The sequence below is a fragment of the Manis javanica genome, chromosome 1, assembly GCF_040802235.1.
Source record: "Manis javanica isolate MJ-LG chromosome 1, MJ_LKY, whole genome shotgun sequence".
NCBI lineage: Eukaryota > Metazoa > Chordata > Mammalia > Pholidota > Manidae > Manis > Manis javanica.
This window is the reverse complement of record NC_133156.1, coordinates 166149413-166161587: the sequence shown is the minus strand read 5'-3', so window position 1 is coordinate 166161587 and position 12175 is coordinate 166149413. Positions and strand designations below refer to the sequence as shown.

At 46.3% G+C, this 12175-nt stretch overlaps 1 long non-coding RNA gene across 10 annotated transcripts in view; it reads left to right on the top strand.

Annotated features, from left to right (window-relative positions):
* Positions 1 to 12175, top strand: part of LOC108394829 (uncharacterized) — a 269317-nt gene that overhangs the window by 109887 nt on the left and 147255 nt on the right. For all 10 annotated transcript variants that reach the window (XR_005056961.2, XR_012133172.1, XR_012133169.1 and 7 more), the window contains exon 3: positions 4170 to 4279. This is a non-coding gene — a long non-coding RNA (uncharacterized lncRNA). The remainder of the gene's footprint in view (positions 1 to 4169; positions 4280 to 12175) is intronic.

Here is a 12175-nt window from a genome sequence, read left to right as displayed (position 1 = left end):
CCATCGGTTTTCAAATAGCAGTTTGGCACATGAGTTTCAAATAGCAGTTGGTTTTCAAACAGTTTGAACACAGGGCGTACAGCTGGAGGACTGTGTTTGCTCTGAGACTGTGGCTGGGAGGATGGGCCTGTAGCTCTCTCTAGCTGCCCTCTGCATGCAGGCCGGCCTCTCCCTGCTGCTCAGGACATACGCAGCCTCTGAGGGGAGGCTTGAGCATGCAAGCTATCCACCTTTTTGACCCTTTCTGGTTTTTTTAGCTGAAAAAAAATACTAGAAACCCCTATAACTCGGCAAAAACAAAAAACAAATAATCTGATATAAAAATTAAATGAGCAAAAGGACTTGAAGGAACATTTCTTCAAAGATGATAGACAAGTGGCTCAGAAGCACATGAAACAATAGTTAGTATCCCTAAAGAAATGCAAATCACAATGACATGGAGATACCCCCTCACACCCATTAGGAGGGCTAATTTAAAAAAAGCAAAATATCAAATGTTGGTGTGGCTATGGAGAAATGAGAACCCTCATACTGTGCTGGTGGGAATATGAAACAGTACAGCTGCTGTGGAAAAAAGTATGGTGGTTCCTCAAAAAAATAAAAATAGAATTACCATATAATCCAGCAATTCCTCTTCTGGATAGATAGCCAAAGGAACTGAAAATGAGGTCTCTTGGGATATCTGCACTCTCATGTTCATGGCAGTGTTATTCGTAAGAGCCAAAAGGTGGAAGCAACCCAGGTGTCCATCAACAGAGCAATGGAGAAAAAAACATGTGGTCTATGCATACAATGGAATATTATTCAGCCTCTAAAAGGAAGGAAATTCTGACATACGGTACAATATGGATGAACTTTGAGGACATTATGCTGAGAGAGATAAGCCAGTCACAAAGAGGCAAATCCTGTGTGATTCCACTTCCATGAACTATGTAGAGTAGTCAAATACATAGAAACAGAAAGTAGAATGGTGGCTGCTAGGGGCTGGAGGAGGGGAGAATGGGAAGGTAGTGTTTAACAGGCATTGAGTTTCAGTTTTGCAAGATGAAAACAATCTGGAGATGGGTTGCATAACAATATGCATATATTTAATGCTACTGAACTGTCCCCTTGGACTGAGATGGTGAAAATAAAAATAGGAGCAGAGGGCCTAAACCTGACACTGATCTAGGACAGATGGTGGGGGACTTCAGTGTGGAGACACACACCCATCAGGCCTTCTGGCCTGTTGGCTGTGGAGATTACAACTAAGACGGCGGGGTTGGGGAGAGAGAAGATGGGTTCAGTTTTCCTAGTCTGATTGTTTGATGGAGTGCTCTCTAGTAACGCTCTTCTCTCCACCTTCCCATTTCCCACCTGATGGAATTCAGCAGCAGCCCAGGTCTCCGTCCACTTCAGGGGGTCCCCCTGGTCATCTCGGCCCTTCTCTCCCTCCATGGCCTCTGCCTCCCCGGTGGCTGGCACTGGGTGTGAGGGGCGCCTGATCTGCCCTCTGTGGTCTCCGTGTGACCGCAGCACTCAAGCCTCCTCCAGTCTGCAGTGCCCGGCCCACTGACATTGCTCGGGCATTGAGAGGAGGGGAAGGAGCTACAGCTGGGGCTATGATGGCAGATGAGCCCCAGAGGTTCAATGCCAGCTGGGAGAAGCAACACCACTTCCAGTGCCAGTTCAGCCACACCCGTGAGGCCCAGGCTGCCCCAGTGTGCCACGGCTGAGAACAGGGTGAGGGCCCAGCTGGGCTTCGCAATCTCAAAAGATTCCAGGTCTTCTGGGGGCTCTGTCTTCCTGAGTTCTGTCTAGCCTGGTCACTTGCACAGGGTACATAGTCTGGGAGCTGTAACATGCCCATGTTGCTAAGTACCTAGCAGGACCTTCTGGGCCGAGAATCACCACAGGCACCTTTGCATTTTCCTGCCAGCTGGGGCTCTGTAGGGATGTGTCTTGAGCTCTGAGCAGTGCAAGGTGCGGGGACCCTAGACAGAGCCCTGGCAGAGTGGCCTTTGGTAAGGTGGGCATTCCTGCCGCCTGAGGGGGAGCGGTTGGGGGAGGCGGGTGACAAGCCACCTTTCCAGGGTTTGGGTTCATCTGAGCCAGAAGATGAGCAGCTGGTTTGAGAGGTGAGATTAGATTCCCAGGGCAAAGTGGAGCCACATTTGTCTTAATGAGGAGAAAAGAACAAAATCAAAGCATTCATTAACACTTCAAAAGAGGTTAAAGGAGAACATTTGGTTCCCAATTACTGCCCTTCCTGGCCAGGCAAGGGTCTGGTGGAAAATCCCATTATCTTAATCCAGGGGGAAGATGCTATGGGCTTCTCTTGCTGACTGACAATTGGGGGTGGCTCCCTACTCTGAGAGGGCTGCTTCCAGGATCCCCAGCCCCAGGGAGACCTCTGACCTGTTCAGGAGGCTGTTCTAATGATTTATACTTGTTTGTGAAAACCTTGATCTTCTCCGGCTTCACATATCCCTTCTCTATTTCTTTTGCCTGATAGTTTTCTCACCTGCTATTTTTGCTGTATTTTTTTTCCCCAAAAAAGTTAACACTCAAAGGCCTTGATTTCTATAACCAATTGTGGGCTTTGCAGTAGCAAAAATCAGCAGGCTCAAAACTTGGCTCCTTTATTCATTTGACTCAAATGGGTTTGGGGCAACACCTCTAAGCCCAAGACAGAAACCTCCAAATAGGGAACTGTTGCCTGCAATCTTGTCGCTCCTCCAGAGACCTGGGAGCACTCCACAGGTGGCCAAGGGTCCTCTGCCCAGGCCAGGAGAACTCTTGTCTAGTACTGCCCCTAATTAACAGAGACCATGGAGAGCCAGGTCAGACTTCCACTCTCTCTCCATCTCCTGCAGACTGCTTCTAGATCCCCTGCATTCACTCTGTGGCTACTCCCAATTCAGCAGCTTTCTCAGGCTCTACATTCCTATCCATCCCCTACTCTGATTTCCAAATATTATCATCATCAATACAGCGGTATTTCACGAAAATGACTGACAGCTCCATGATCTTTCTTTTCAGCCTCAAACAAAGGTGCACTTAAAAGATATGTGTGTGCGCACATGCGTGTGCATGCACACGCGCCTGAACGCGCACACCTGCCTAATGTACACTCTCCTAATGAAAAAATAGGATCGATTACAGAGAATGGCCGCGTAATGATTACAGAAAGGTATCTGAAGCATAACCCATTAGTGAGCTACATTTTGTTCAAAACTGAGGTACTCAGGCAGAATAACACGCCTTTGTACTGGAACGCATTTGGCTATGGCAATGACTAATAATATAGCCGAAGATCTGTTCACATTTTTCCCCTTTTGTGCCTATTTTCATAAGTTAATAACTCAAGCATGAAATTGTTTCAGGCTGAAAACTAGTGGTACGAGCAGGGCAAGTGTGTGGGAAACAACTTTTTGCTGTCGTTGTTACTTAATTTAGGTTGGCTGTTTTGAAGTTAAAGGAATAGAAATGTCTACGTGAGTTTTCTCTAGCAAAGTGTTTTCGTTCAGCCCAAGAAAGTTGGGACTTTATTGTGCAAAGCAAATTTTAACCACTACAGATAGAGGTTTCTCTTCGTGCAGGTGTGTGCTTCTGTTTGGTATAGGTTAGGATTGTTGCCAGGCAGGGGTGGGTGTTGTATGAAATTGAATCAGATTATAAATGACATCATCCCGCACTCACATGCCTTCAACCAGAAAATTCCTATCCCACCAACAAGTCAAACAGCTTGGTGAGCAAACAGCTGCCTCAGACATCGGGGGTGGAGGTGGGGTGAAGCTTACTGCTGGGCCTTAGTAAATTCCTAGAGCAGTGGAAGGAACAGAAACAAGGTGAATAATAGCAGTGCCTTTCATTACAGAGTCTCAGGACTCTTGGATTTACTGAGCATTTCCCTGTACACAGAACCAGAAAGAGCCCAACTGGAGGAGACCAGATTTCATACAAGTTTTTTTTTTTTTTTTCATTTTCTTTCCTCTTCTTTTCTTTTAGTGGGGCAGGAGACTTTGAAAGATATAGAAAAACACACAGAATAACATAACGGACCCCCTAAGTGCCCACACTCCAGAATGAACAAATGTTAATATTTTGTAATGATGACTCCAACTTTTTTTTAGGTAAAGTAGCTGAAACATCACTGATAAAGCTGTACCCTTTCTTTTATTTCACAGATGGGCAAAGGGAGGAACAGGAGGCTCCAAGACTTGACTGAGGTGTGCAGCCGCTGTCAACTCTCCTACCCCCATGCGAACTGGGACCTTACAAGGAGACTCTCAGGAGGGTAAGAGGAGCATTGTTGTCCCACTTTAGAGATGAAGAGCTGGGGTGTGTGAGCCCCTCTGTTCTGGGCTCTGTGCTGGGCTCAGGGGACAGAACAGATGACAAAACTCAAAGCACCTCAAAGCAGCCTCAATCCCAGGAGACGTCCCATGGAAATGTCTGCACTTCATAGGGGTGTATTTTAATCAATCATGCATCATTGCCAAAGAAAAACAGAATATTCTGCCACCCCACAAGAGGCTATAGTGATTTTTATTTTTACCAGTAGATTGCTCTACTTATGAATCTTTGATAAATTCCCTCCCATACAAATGTCATCTGAACCTGTTGACAGTTTTCCAAAAAAAAAGTGAAATCTGACAAGGGATGAGAGCTGGCCTGCTGCGTGTTTCAGAGCTTCTCAGGAGGCAGCCCTGGGCGCTGCATGGGTTAAAAGCCTGCGCTGGGGGTGTGTTGCGTTTGGTAAAGCCACGTGTGCTCAGGCCAGACCTGAGCAGCTCCGCGGGGTCCACCAGCTGCGACCTCTGTGCAAACTCCAAAAATACCCAACTCTGCAGACTCACGCCTGGCCCTGGGGAGGTGGAGAGGCTTCTGAATTGACAGCTCCGTTTACACACCATCTATGAGTTAAAAACAAACAAAAACAAAACGAAACAAAGAAAAGAAAAGAAAAAAAACCAGATGGGCTTTTTCGTGTGGATTGATTTCAGCTCCAGAGTGTTTGCTGGTCATTTCAGGGTGCCTGGAACTCCTTGGAATTGTTCCAGGAAAGTAAAGGGCAGCAAAGCGGAGCCTGCAGCCCAGCTTGGGCAGGGGTGGGGCGCTGGCCTAAGGCCAGCTTGGCCTGGACCACTTTGCCCCCGCGCCCTGGGGGCAGATCGTAGCGTGGAACTCCACAGTTCAAACTTTTGAGAGAGAAAATGTGTCTGGTTTGCCTGAAACAGATCTTGGGGCTCACACCGGGACGTGCGCACTGCTCTGCCGGGCAATATGCAGGCGATGCCCTGGGAGAAGTACCTCCCTCAAGCGTGCCCCCTCCCAGGCCCACGGGAGGACTTTCAAAGACGTCTCTGGCAGCTGAAGACAGAAAAAACCACAGGGCTGCTGGTTTATCAGCTGAAAGCAGCCCCTTCCTGGCCTCAGCCCAACCCCCTGGCCTGCAGAGGGACACAGACAGAAGCGGCACGCTCAGGAGCTGACTCTCACCCAAGAGTTGTCCTCCACCCTCAAAGCTGCCTGGAAGAGATTGCTGGGAGTCGTGGTGCCTTCTGCCTTCCCCTCTTTTGTTTAATTGGGTACTGAGTCACTTTTCAAGACACTTCAGGTCAACAGACAAGCAGACCTAAAGAGGGCTGGGCAGTGTTGAACACACCATACTAACTTCATAATCGGGTGCTTCCAGGAAAACACCAGCAAGATGTTTCTAAACTAGATCAACTCTAGAATGCTTGGATGAAAAAGCTTACGAGTGCTGGAGGTGGCCTTGTGTGACACAGGAAAGCTGGCTTTACAATGGCCCTGTGAAGAGGAAATTAAGCAGGGGGGAAATTAAAACAGTGATTCCTTGAGCGGGGTTTGGAAAGGTTTGATTAATTGCAAGCCCATCATTTCTGAAAACTCATCAGTGGTGTGTGAGAGTTCCAGCACTCCAAGGCGCCATCCGTTACTATTAGTATCCGTCTGCTTTATTGTGATCATTCCAATAGGTGCATAGTGATATCTCACCGTGATATTAATTTGCATCTCTCTAATGACTAATAATGTTGAGCATCTTTTCATACACTTACTTGTCACTCATAATCTTCTTTGGTGGTATGCCAAAATGCTGAAGTATTTTGCCCATTTTTTAATTGGGTTATTTGATTTCTTACTCCGTTTTGGGAGTTCTTTATCTATTATATGATAAAAGCACCTTGTTAAATATATATGAGTTACAAATGTTTTCTCCCAGTTTATAGCTTGTCTTTTCATTTTCTTAACAATGACTTTCATTTTTAATTTTGAAGGAGTCCAATATGCCAGTTTTTTCTCTTACGGATTGTGTTTTTGATGTTGTATCTAAGAAATCTTTGCCTAGCCCAAGGTTACAAAGATTTTCTTCTTTTTTCTTGTAGAAGCTGTAGATATTTCAATCTATGATGAACCACTTCGAATTAATTTTGTATGTAATGGGAGGTGTGGGCTGAAGTTCTTTTTTTTGCCTATGATATCCCAGTGCACTTTTAGCATTTGTTGAAAAGATTATCATTTATCCACTGCATTGACTTGCACCTTTGTCAAAAACCAGTTGTCCATACTTTAATGGGTCTGTTTGGGGACTCCTAATTCTGAAGTTCCATTGATGGTTGTGTTTCTCTTTATTCCACTGTCCTGATTATTGTAACTTTGTAAGTCTTGAAACCGAGCCATGTTAATTCTCCAAATTTGTTCTTCTTTTGCAAAGTGGTTTTGACTCTTCCAAGTCCTTTGCCTTTCTCAAGTTTTAGAATCAGTTTATCAGTTTCTACAAAAAAACCCTGCTGAGATATTGATCAGAATTGCATTGACTCTTAAAAATATTGAGCCTTCTAACCTATGAACATAATATCTATTTAGGTTCTCTTTAATTACTTTCAGCAATATTTTGTAACTCTCAATGCATAGATCTTGTGCATCTTTTGTCAAATTCATCCTTGTTTACACTTCATGATACTATTATAAATATTTCTAAAATTTCAATTTCCAACTGTTTATTATAAGTACACAGAAAGACTGTTGATTTTTGTACATTATTCTTGTGTCTTATTTTTCTACTAAGGTCACTTTTTTAGTTCTAGTAGCTTTTTAGGTCTATAGGATTGTCTACATAGACTCTCATGTCATCTGTGTCATCTGTAAATAAGGACAGTTTTAATGCTGTATTTCCGATATGGATCTCTTTTATTCCTATTCCTATTTCTGCACTGGATGGAATCTTCCATACAATAAAGAACAGAATATGTGAGAATTTCTGATCTCAGAAGGAAAGTGTTCAGTCTTTCAACAATGATGTTAACTATAAGTTAGATGCCCCTTATAGGGTTGAGGAAGTTCGCATCTATTGTTATTTTTTCTGAGACTGCCTTGATTTCCCTTTCATTCCTGAAAGATCTTTTCACTAGAAAGGACTTTTCAGCTGGATATAGGATTCTGGGTTAGACATTCTTTCCTTTCAGCACTTGAAAGTACTCTGGCCTCCATGTTTTCTAATGAAAATTTGCTGTCATTCAAGTTTTCCCCCCATAGGCCATGTGTCATTTCTTTCTGTTTTGCATATACACATATATATATATATATTTCTTTTCTGTTTGTTTTTCAGAAGTTTGACTGTGATATAGCTTGATAGGGATTTCTTTGGGTTTATCCTGTTTGAGGTTTGCTTAGTTTCTTAAATCTGTGGGTTTAGGGTTCTTTTTAACATGTTTGGAAGTTTCAAGCTATTATTTAATTGAGTACTGTTTGAGTTCTGCCCTCTTTTCCTCTCCTTCCAGAACTCTAATTATTAGTCACAGAAGTGAGATCTTTTGTTAGAGCCACCCAGGTCCGTGAGGCTCTATTCCTCTTTTTTTCCAGCCCATTTTTCTTCTCTCTGTTGTTCAGATTGGATATTTCTGCTGTTGTTTCAATAACTGTATTTTTAAGTTCTAAGATTTCTATTTGGTTCTTCTTTGTATTTTATCTTTCTTGCCTGGGACTTCCTATTTTCTCATTTGTTTCAAGAGTATTTGTCATTGCTCTTTGAAACATTTTTATGGCAGTTGCTTTGCAATGCCTGTCAGGTAATTCTAACATCTCTACCCTCTTAGTGTTTGCTTTATTAATTGGTTGTTTTCAGATCATCCTGGTTCTTGGTATGTTCAGAGATTTTCTATTGAAATCTTGACATTTTGGATATTGTGTTGTGAAATACCGGCTATCATTTTAATCATCTGTTTGAACTGGCTTCTTCTGATGCTGCTCCAGTAAGGGAAGGTGAGGGGCAGTGGTGAGCTGCCCCATTACTACCAGGTTGGGGTAGAAGCCCAGATTCCCCACTCTGCCTTTGTTGACACAGAGGCAGAAGTAAGAAGGAGGTCTCCATCTTATTGCTGGGTGAGGGTGGAAGTTCTGGCTCCCCACAGCGCCCCCCACTGGTAGCTCCCTCCAGTGGAGGAGTTGCAGTGCCTTGTTGCTCCCAGTGACCTTGTTACCACTGAGAGGAGAAGAGAATCCTGACTCGCCCTTGGCCTCCTCTGATACCACTCTAGTGGGTATAGGGAGGACAGCCTCGTTATTGCTGGGTGGGGGTAGAAGTCCAGGCTCCTCAAACGGTCTTTGCTGATTCTGGGAGGAGCTCGCTTACACTGGGCAAAGATGAAAATCTCAACTCCTTGTCAGCCTTCTCAGACACCACCCTGGGGTGGGAGAAGTCAGAAGATGGGGAAGGAGAGAAACTTGGTAGAGGGACATCCACCCACATGCCCTCCTCACCTCACCACATCTGTCACCGGAGCTGTGGCTCAGTGCAAATCCTGGCCAGGTTGCTGTTTATGTTTTTCTCATTTAACTCTCCACCCACCTTGTGGGGTAGGCAGTCATGCAGTGCTCTATGTTCTTACAGACAGGGAAGTGGAGACAGGGAGGTTGAGTAATTTGCCCAATGTTAGCACGAGACTAAAGAAGAATTCTAAGCCAGTTCTGTCTCATGCTAACACCCTTGCTTTTTAGCCACTGTGTTTTATTGTTCGGTCAATTCTTAATAGAGGGAATGAATGTCTTTTGGAGATATGAGTTTACAGAGGCCAGAGGAGGGACCTAGAAAACAGCTAGAAAATGTTCCCAGGAGAGGAGTGGGGTGCACTGGACCTGCTCAGCTCTCAGAAAAACCTTCTGTGGATGTCCATGTGGCAGGGGGAGAATGGCAGAGTTTTCTGGGAAGGAGCTGGGATTCCAGAATTGGGAAAACCTAGATTCGAACCCAGGCTCCATGCTAATCCCACAAATGACAGGAGTCTGGGCAAGGTTTTTGAGCCTTCCAAACTTCCACTTCCACATCAGCAAAATGGGGTAATAATGGTAACTCCCTCAAAGGTTGCTGGGTGGGGGGGTACAGTGAGATAATGCATGGGAAGTGTTTAGGCTCACAGTAAATGCTCCATAAATGGTGACTGTTGTTTTTTATTTGTTATTGATCTGAAAATTGGCAGGCACTAGATCTGGCAGCTCCAGATGAGAGGAAGGACAACTGTTACACAGCAGGGGCAGCCCAGAGCTTGTCCAGGAGTGCAAAGACCTGGCAGAGTCCAGGACCTTGTAGGAGAATGTTTGCAGGGACCTGGGCTTCCCACATTGGTGGGACTGAGTGACCTCAGGGGTGCCTTCCAACCTGGAGAGGTCATTTCAAGTCTGCTATGGTGGCAGCAGAAGTGGTGTCCCCAAGGGAGGGAGCAGCAGCTACCATGGGCTCTGACACCCCAGCTGTCACATTTGGGGATGTGTTTTCTTCACCCCAGAGGGAAGTGGATGACTGAGAAAGGAGGTGAGTGGGAGGACTGGGCTCCACCAACACTGGCTTGTTCACTCTGGTGGGCTTGCCAGGGATGCCAGGCCCAGGCAGGAGGTGGTGCTCTGCACACGCACTGCACCAGTGAGATGTATTTTGCAAACTTATTATAAACAGATTACATTTCTTATCCTAATGTGGCTGTTGGCTACTTGCCCATGAGTTTAGCCTCCAAGAGAAAAACAATCACTTAAGCTGAGTGTTGAGTGCTTTTACTTTCCATACACTCCTCAGGGCTCCGTCTGGGTCCCTTCGTCCCCAAGACACATGGACACACATGCACACATGCACACGCATGACTGCCACTTACCCTCATGTGGACATGCCAGTCATAGGCCTGTTGCCCCCTTTCTGCTGGTGCAGATGCTCTTTCTACTCACGTGTGTATTCTGGGAGGGCTGCACCTGCTCTTTGTGCAGTGGCAATATTTGGGCTTTCAGATAGTCCTCTGCAGGCCACCATGCGTGTATGTGCCTAACAGACTTGCTCTGGTTTCTACTCCCAAACTCTTCTTGCTGCTGGAGGTTGACTAATTTGCCCAATGTTAGCATATTGGCGTGGGTCTAATGTGCCTTTCACATGAGAGGAGAGAAGAAGGGATGTCATTTCTCCACAGTACCCAGCAGGTTGGCTGAGGTGCTCCGGACCCCCCACAAGCCCTGACACCATTGTGAGGAGACCCTGTCAGCCCCCTGGGAAGTCTCCTCCAGGCTGGCAGCCCAAAGCCCAGAGCTGACAGGAAATGATGAGTGGGGATTTTGAGATCCAGCCAAGCTAGACACCCAGGAGCCCTGGACATCGCAAACTGGACTCATTTCCATCAACCTCTGAGCACATACTTGCATGAGACACACTCAGGTGTGGTTTGCACCTCAGTTTACTCCTCACCTCTGCACACTCCCCACAGGACCCTCCCACGAGGGCCTGTTTATGGCTCTCCCTCACATCCCCCACTCCCTCCAGCTCTGTGTTTGCCTCATTCCTTCTTCCTTTCGGAAAGCTCTCCCTCACGTCCTTAGCCAGAAACGCTGGCAGCTGCACCTAAGCCCAGCACGGGCCTGCAGAATCCTTTCCTCCTGAGCCAGGGAAGTGGGCACAAACTCAGGGGCCCAACATCAAAGGCGCAGGAAACGACTCGTTTCCCTGCCCACTGACAGGCCAGCTGCACGTCTCCCCGGGCAGCATCTCTGCCTGAGGAAACAGCCCTGTTTGCCACGCCAGGCACCCAGATGTTTTGATCGTGCATGGCAGGTGGCCAGTTTCCCTGGGCCTTGTGTCAAAAGTCCAATAACTGGGCCAGTTTGGGGAGGCCACAGAGCAGATGTGTGCACCTGCGGGGGATGCCTGCATCTGCCTGGTGTCCGTGTGTCCGTGGTGCAATATGTGTACACCCACGTGTGTGCTCACACAGCACACCTTCACAGCACATGTGCACACATTCTCTCACTCTCTCTCTCTCTCTCTCTCACACACACACACACACACACACACACACACACACACACACACACACACCACACACACATGGGTAGGTGTGCCCACAGAGGCTCCAGGCCTCTAACTCAGCACTTCATTAACTCATCTAAAAGTAGTCTCTGAGGGGAGACTGGTGGTTGCCATGGGGGAGGGGCTCAGGTGGGTGGGTGAAGTAGGTGAAGGGGATTAAGAAGCACAAAATCTCAATCATAATGTAAATTAGTCACGGGGATGAAAGTACAGTATAGACAATATAGTCAATTCTGTAACATCTTTCTGTGTTGACAGACAGTAACTACACTTGTTGGGGGGAGCATTTAATAATGTAGATAACTGTCAGATCACTTGAAACCAATATAATATTGCATATCAACTACACTTCAGTAAAATAAATAACATGTTAAATAATTGGCTATGTAAATGTGATGATAAATAAATGAATAAATAAATAAAAACAGTCCATGACTGGTCATGTGTGATGGCCACCAGCCACTGCTTAGGTTCACACAGGTCCAGGACAACCCCCTGCTTGGACCCAGCTGACACCCAGCCCCATGTCAGCCCTGTAAAGGGCCCAGAGTAGATGCGAACGCTTCCCAGGGTCTGACACAGCCCGCAGTGCTTCACCAGAGAATTCACTCCTAACACCCACAGACAGTTGGCAGGCCTGTCAGTGTCAAGTGACACTTGTCCCTCATGGGGTGATAGTGGGGAGCTCATTTCTGCCAGCTCCTCCTCTTTGAAGTGAGGAAGTAATCATTATTTTTGTCTACTCTCCAGTCCGGACCCCTGTTCCAGGAGCCGAGGATGGGGGTGCCAAGCTGAGCCCTTGGGGGCGTGGTGAGAGGCTGTCACCCACAG